This window comes from Populus euphratica, unplaced genomic scaffold, assembly GCF_000495115.2.
Source record: "Populus euphratica unplaced genomic scaffold, PopEup_1.0 scaffold7.1, whole genome shotgun sequence".
Taxonomy (NCBI): Eukaryota; Viridiplantae; Streptophyta; class Magnoliopsida; order Malpighiales; family Salicaceae; genus Populus; species Populus euphratica.
Window position 1 is genome coordinate 1,920,688 of NW_011499871.1, and position 7,942 is coordinate 1,928,629.

A 7,942-nucleotide genomic window follows, 5' to 3' on the forward strand; every position below is an offset into this window, starting at 1 on the left:
GTTTTGGGCTTGATTTCTGTCATGTTGAATTTTCCTAAGTGTGGAGGGATGTTCCATTATAAATATGGCATCAGAATATGTAATAAACAACTTTTGGCCAATATTTGAACTTAATTCCGAGAATTAAGAGTTATTCTTCCAAATTGATTTGTGAAGAACCCTACCTGACTTATCACTCTTCAATCACAAAGAGTGTGGCGTCAAAATCCTAGATTGATCTTTGTGGCGTCCAGATCGACTTATCAAAGTATCACTCTAGTTTATCCTCCATTTTATTTACCTTAAAAATACTATAATCTAGCCTAAACACCAGAAGAAAGACAATACAACCAGACCCATCCTTCATCCATTTTCGTCAGATTCATTGTTGCCGATTTTTGAATCATTCACGGCACAACATCTGGTATCAGAGCATCAGTTGCGATCTAAGGCAAGAGCTAGAAACAGAAGAAAGGCTTGCTGGAATTGCAATTGATAAACTTAGTTATGGCTGGAGATAAAGAAGATTTGCCAAGAGGGTTAAGTTTAGAACAGGCACAGGTTATGGGCTTACAACGATCTCATGCTGAGATTCGGGATGAAATGACTGGAATTCGTGAACAGTTGCATACCCTTATGCAAATGATGCAAAGAAATAATTTGCAACCCCAGCAGAGGCAAGCACTTAGGGTGCCACGAAATGATTTTGTAGAAGCTGATGGAGATCCAAATGGGGATGATGAGGCCGACGACAGGGGCAGACCAAGAAGACAGAATAATAATCCTCCTAGTGGTCTCAAACTTAAGATTCCACCGTTTCGAGGAAGTAGTTCACCTGAGGAATACTTGGAATGGATTCAGAAGGTTGAAAAGGTGTTCGAATGGTATGAATATTCTGAAGAAAGGAAGTGCAAGGTGGCAGCACTTGAGTTTACAGATTATGCTCTTTTATGGTGGGAAAACTTAAAGATTCAGAGGAGAAGGGATGGAGAAGAGGAGATTAGAACGTGGGCAACTATGAAAAGAGTGATGAAGAAGAGATTTGTTCCTGATTACTATAAACAAGAGCTATACATCAGACTTCAGACTTTGCGACAAGGATCTTTAAGCGTGGAAGAGTATGTGAAAGAGTTTGAGTTGCTACAGATTCGATGTGAATTGATGGAACCCCAAGAACAAACAATAGCTAGATTTCTTGGAGGGTTGAGGAAGGATATAGCTAATGTGGTTGAATTGCAACCGTACATCTTCCTTGAGGATGTTATAAAGCTTGCAAGTCGTGTAGAGAGGCAGCAGAAACGAGGAGGTGTCCGAACTAGTGTAACTACGTCAAGTACGACAAGGGACAGATCTACGCCTACTCGAACATGGAGCACACCTAAACGAGATGAGAAGGTGGAGGTCAGCAAGGGGAATACCAGTTCTGATTCTTTAAAGGGAAAGGAGAAGGTGACAGAACCTCCACATCCAAGGAGGTCACGAGACATCAAGTGCTTCAAGTGCTTAGGACATGGGCACATTGCTTCAGAATGTCCAAATAAAAGGGTAATGATATTGCATGGGGATCATGGAGAGCTGATCAGTGGAGATGAGGCTGAAACTGAAGATGAAGATGAGGCACAAATGGAACAGGAAGAGGATTTCGAACCAGTGAAGGGAGATTTGTTGGTTGTGCAACGGGTTCTAAATGCACAAGTTGATGTTAGTGCTGAGCAACGTGAGAACATCTTTCATACTCGATGTCAGATTCGAGATAAGGTGTGTGGGATGATCATTGATAATGGAAGTTGCACTAATGTTGCGTCAACTACCTTGGTGGAGAAATTGGGCTTAACTACCATTCCACATCCCAGACCGTATAGTTTGCGATGGCTGAATGAGAATGGGGAGATTCGGGTGACAAAGCAAGTTCTTGTGCCCTTTTCCATTAAAACCTATCATGACGAGGTTTTGTGTGACGTTGCGCCGATGTCAGCTAGCCATTTGTTACTGGGTCGTCCATGGCAGTTTGATAAGGATGTGACCTACAATGGACGAAAGAACACTTATTCTTTCATGCTGAATGGAAAGAAGGTGAACTTGTTACCATTGAGTTCTCAACAGGTTAGAGAGGATCAGTTACGAAGCCAACAAAAGGAGGTGCAATCACGTAAGGGGCTGTTGTTAGCCAAAAAAGGCGATATCAAACAGGCATTAGCTTCGACGGGGGTTGTTTTCATGATCTGGGCAAAGCAATTGCTACAAGTAGAAGGACTGGACTTACCAACACAGATTAAGGAATTGCTAGAAGAATTTAAAGATGTGTTTCCAGATGAATTACCTAAAGGGTTACCGCCTATTCGTGGAATTGAGCATCAAATTGATTTGGTGCCGGGAGCTTCACTTCCTAATAGACCAGCATACAGATGTAATCCAGCGGAAGCAAAAGAGATTCAAAGGCAGGTTGGTGAGCTTGTAGAGAAGGGCTATGTTCGAGAATCACTTAGTCCATGTTCCGTACCTACTTTGCTTGTACCAAAGAAAGATGGTACCATGAGGATGTGTATGGACAGCCGTGCTATCAACAAAATAACAGTTAAGTATCGATTTCCTATACCCAGACTTGATGATTTGCTTGATGAGTTGCATGGTGCTGCATTGTTTTCTAAAGTCGATTTGATGAGTGGTTATCACCAAATTAGAATGAAAGAGGGAGATGAATGGAAAACAGCATTTAAAACTAAACAGGGGTTATATGAATGGATGGTAATGCCGTTTGGGTTATCTAATGCGCCTAGTACATTTATGAGGCTTATGAATCATGTTTTGAGGAAGTATATTGGGCTGTTTGTTGTAGTATATTTTGACGATATCCTAGTGTATAGCAAGACCTTTGATGATCATGTGAAGCATCTTAGAGTTGTGTTTGAAACTTTGCGAGATTCTAAGTTGTATGGGAAACTCACAAAGTGTTACTTCTGTAAAGAAAGTGTCGTGTTTCTTGGATATATTATCTCTAGCAAGGGAGTTAAGGTTGATGAGGAGAAAATTGAGGCAATTCGGGACTGGCCAAAACCTGCTAGTATCGCTGATGTGAGGAGTTTTCATGGTTTAGCTTCTTTCTACAGGCGATTTGTGAAAGATTTCAGCTCTATTGTTGCTCCTATGACAGAATGCTTGAAAAAAGGAAACGAGTTTAGATGGAGTGCAGATGCTCAGAAAGCTTTTGAGCTAATTAAAGAAAAGTTGTGTACTGCTCCAGTTTTAGCACTTCCAGACTTTGCTAAAACATTTGAAATAGAGTGTGATGCTTCCGGAGTTGGAATTGGGGCTGTTTTGATGCAAGAAAAGAGGCCGATTGCATTCTTCAGTGAAAAGTTAAATGGAGCACGTTTGAACTACTCTATTTATGACAAGGAGTTCTATGCTTTGATTCGAGCTCTGGAGGTATGGCAGCACTACTTGTTGCCAAAAGAATTCGTTATTCATACTGATCATGAATCCTTGAAGTATCTTAAGGGGCAAAGCAAGCTGAATCGAAGACATGCTAAATGGGTGGAGTTTATGGAGTCATTTCCTTATGTCATAAAGTACAAGAAAGGGCAAGTTAATGTGGTTGCTGATGCTCTTTCTAGGAGGTATGCACTGATCTCTATGTTGAATGCAAGGCTGATGGGTTTTGAACAAGTGAAGGATCAATACGCTAATGATTCCTACTTTGCTAATGTGGTTACCGAATGTGCAAAGGGAGCTTGTGATGGGTTCTTTATGCATGAAGGTTACTTGTTCAAAATGGGCAGAATGTGTATTCCTTCAGGTTCATTACGGGAGTTGCTTGTGCGAGAGGCTCATGGTGGTGGTCTTAGTGGTCATTTTGGGGAGAAGAAGACTTATGAGTTGCTGAAAGAACATTTCTTTTGGCCTAGCATGTTACGGGATGTGCACAAGGTGATTGAGAGATGTGCTATTTGCAAGAAAGCTAAGGGTAAAGAGAATGCATATGGGCTGTATATGCCGTTGCCTATTCCAGAGCAACCGTGGATGGATGTTAGCATGGACTTTGTACTGGGGTTACCGAGAACACAGCGTGGAAAGGATTCAATAATGGTTGTGGTTGATCGATTCTCCAAAATGTCCCATTTCATTCCTTGCAACAAAACTGACGATGCTGTACATGTAGCTGATTTGTTCTTTCAAGAGATTGTTCGTTTGCATGGAGTTCCTAAAAGCATTGTCTCTGATCGTGATACAAAGTTCTTAAGCTACTTTTGGAAGACTCTTTGGAGGAAGCTAGGAACGAAGTTACTTTTCAGTACGGCATGTCATCCACAAACTGATGGACAAACTGAGGTAGTAAACCGAACTTTATCTTCTTTGTTACGAGCTGTTATACATAAGAATTTGAAGAGTTGGGATACTTGTTTGCCTATTGTGGAGTTTGCATATAATCGTAGTGTGCATGGGGCTACAAAATTTTCACCATTTGAGGTCGTGTATGGCTTTAATCCTTGTGTTCCTATTGATCTTGTTCATATTCCAATTGATGAGAGGACATCTATGGATGGAATTAGAAAGGCAGAATTGATGAAGAAACTACATGAGCAGGTTCGATTACATATTGAGGAGAAAACAACAAAGTATGCTAAACAAGCTAACAAGGGGCGGAAAATGGTTAGGTTTGAACCTGGTGATCTTGTTTGGATTCATCTTAGTAAGGGCAGATTTCCAAGCAAACGCAAGTCCAAGTTGATGCCAAGAGCTGATGGTCCATTTCGGATTATAGAGAAGGTGAATGATAATGCGTATAAGGTAGATCTTCCTGGTGATTACAATGTATCAGCTACTTTTAATGTGAAAGACTTGACTCCATACTTGGATGATGACGACGATTATGATTTGAGGACAAATCATTATCAACCCGGGGCTGATGATGTGCATCATGGGAATGATAATCCATCTCGTAAAGGTAAATCAAATATGCAAGAGGATTCAGATGGTCCAATGACAAGAGCGAGAGCGAAACAACTACAAAGGACCTTGACGAGTCAGATTGGAATGATTGAAGCTGCGTCGGAGTTAAAATTTGGCAATCAGTTTCAAATTGGTTCAAGGGTGCTTATTTGCCTACAATTGGAGCTTAAAGATGGGAAGAGCCCTTAATGGTTCTTTTGATGCTGGACTACTTGAATTTGGGTTGATAATGCAAATAAGTTAAGAAATTGATGCTGTTTACGTCAGAACAGTAGATAAATTTGAACCCGAATTTGAAGTCATCCATTGCATGTGAAAACAAGACTAATCTAGGTGGATTTCAAGTTCAGAACGTGATCTTTCCAGATTGTCCAACCATGATTGCATTGGACTTTTGTGCAAGAAGTTATAGCCATTTTAAATTCGGTCTGTTTATGTTTCAATTAAAGTCAGAAAATGTGTGCTAGTGTAATTTGTCTGGTTACTTTGTCAAAGTCCAAGTTTTGGGCTTGATTTCTGTCATGTTGAATTTTCCTAAGTGTGGAGGGATGTTCCATTATAAATATGGCATCAGAATATGTAATAAACAACTTTTGGCCAATATTTGAACTTAATTCCGAGAATTAAGAGTTATTCTTCCAAATTGATTTGTGAAGAACCCTACCTGACTTATCACTCTTCAATCACAAAGAGTGTGGCGTCAAAATCCTAGATTGATCTTTGTGGCGTCCAGATCGACTTATCAAAGTATCACTCTAGTTTATCCTCCATTTTATTTACCTTAAAAATACTATAATCTAGCCTAAACACCAGAAGAAAGACAATACAACCAGACCCATCCTTCATCCATTTTCGTCAGATTCATTGTTGCCGATTTTTGAATCATTCACGGCACAACATCTGGTATCAGAGCATCAGTTGCGATCTAAGGCAAGAGCTAGAAACAGAAGAAAGGCTTGCTGGAATTGCAATTGATAAACTTAGTTATGGCTGGAGATAAAGAAGATTTGCCAAGAGGGTTAAGTTTAGAACAGGCACAGGTTATGGGCTTACAACGATCTCATGCTGAGATTCGGGATGAAATGACTGGAATTCGTGAACAGTTGCATACCCTTATGCAAATGATGCAAAGAAATAATTTGCAACCCCAGCAGAGGCAAGCACTTAGGGTGCCACGAAATGATTTTGTAGAAGCTGATGGAGATCCAAATGGGGATGATGAGGCCGACGACAGGGGCAGACCAAGAAGACAGAATAATAATCCTCCTAGTGGTCTCAAACTTAAGATTCCACCGTTTCGAGGAAGTAGTTCACCTGAGGAATACTTGGAATGGATTCAGAAGGTTGAAAAGGTGTTCGAATGGTATGAATATTCTGAAGAAAGGAAGTGCAAGGTGGCAGCACTTGAGTTTATCTGGCATGGAAATCCTTAAAGACATCAAGCACCTGATCTTTGGATTTCAAACAAGTGGCTCAAATTTTCCTGGAGTGATCATCAATAAAACTAACAAAGTACAATGCACCTCTAAGAGACTTGTCAATCATAGAGCAAACATCAGTATGAACTAAATCAATAACATATGATCTTCTATGTGAAGGTGATCTTTAAAATGCAACTCTGTGTTGTTTGCCAACTAAACAATGAGTACATGTGTTCAAGTTCATACCTTTTAATGGAAGGTAGTTATTCTTGGCAAGGATGCCAAGGCCTTTCTCACTCAAATGTCCAAGTCACTTATGCCATAAATCAGTAGAGCAATCTTCAATTGCATTCACCTCCTCTTTGATCACCTTGGCTTGTGACATGTAGAGACTCATCTTCTTCCCTTTAGCAACAATCGGGGAATTTCTGGAGAGCTTCCATTTACCATCTCCAAAGTAATTATGATAGCCTTCTTCATCAAGAGTACCTGTAGAGATCAAGTGTAGGCGCATATCAGGCACATGCCTAACATCTTTGAGTAGCAACTTGCACCCAGTATTGGTTTCCAACCAAATGTCTCCAATGCCCATAACACTAGCCATCCCTTGATTTCCCATCCTAACTTGACCAAAGTCACCAGCAGTGTAGGATGTGTAAAAATCACGTCGGGGTGTAACATGGTAAGAAGCTGTTGAATCTGCAACCCAGATGGTATCCTGACATGCAAGATTAACACAACCATCATCACAAACAATGACAACATCACCATAAAATACAACTGCAGCTGTACCATTCTCTTCATTCTTGTCTTTATCTTTACCCTTTTTATCTCTTTTATACTTTCTGCAATCCTTTTGCACATGCTCAGGCTTGTCACAATAATAGCACTTAAAACCCTTCCTTGACTGAGATCTTCCTCTTGGCTTCCATTTGCCTTTTCTATTGCTGGATTCTCTATCTTGCTTGCTGTGAGAGAACCTGCTTGGACTTCTCCCTCGACTTTCTGTAACAAGTGCATGAGACTCAGAAATGCTTGTGCCTTTCCTCCTTTTCTCTTCATTGAGGATACAATTCTTCACTGTTTTCAAAGTGATTTTCCCATTCGGAGTAGAATTGCTAAGTGACACCACCAAAGTCTCCCAACTATCCGACAATGAACTCAGTAGGATTAGTGCTTGCATTTCATCAGCTAACTCCAGATTCATCAATGACAACCGATTCAAGAACCCTTGGAATGCATTTATATGCACTGAAGCATCTTCACCATCTTTATACTTCAAATTCACAAGGTCTCTAATTACAAAGACCTTGTTTTGTGCACTCTCCTTGGCAAATATTTCTTCCAACATCTTCCAAACTGTATAGCAGTCATGTTCTTGAGAAATATGATTAATGGACTTAGAAGATACCCATTTTCTAACATTAGCAGTAGCCTTTCTATTTAGTCCATTCCATTTTGCATCATCCATATCATCAGGCTTTATTCCTTCACATTCAATCGGCAAAGCCAAATCATTGCAATATAAGTGATCCTCCATCATTGTTTTGCATAGAAAATAATTTGAGGAAGTAAGCTTTATCATGCCCGAA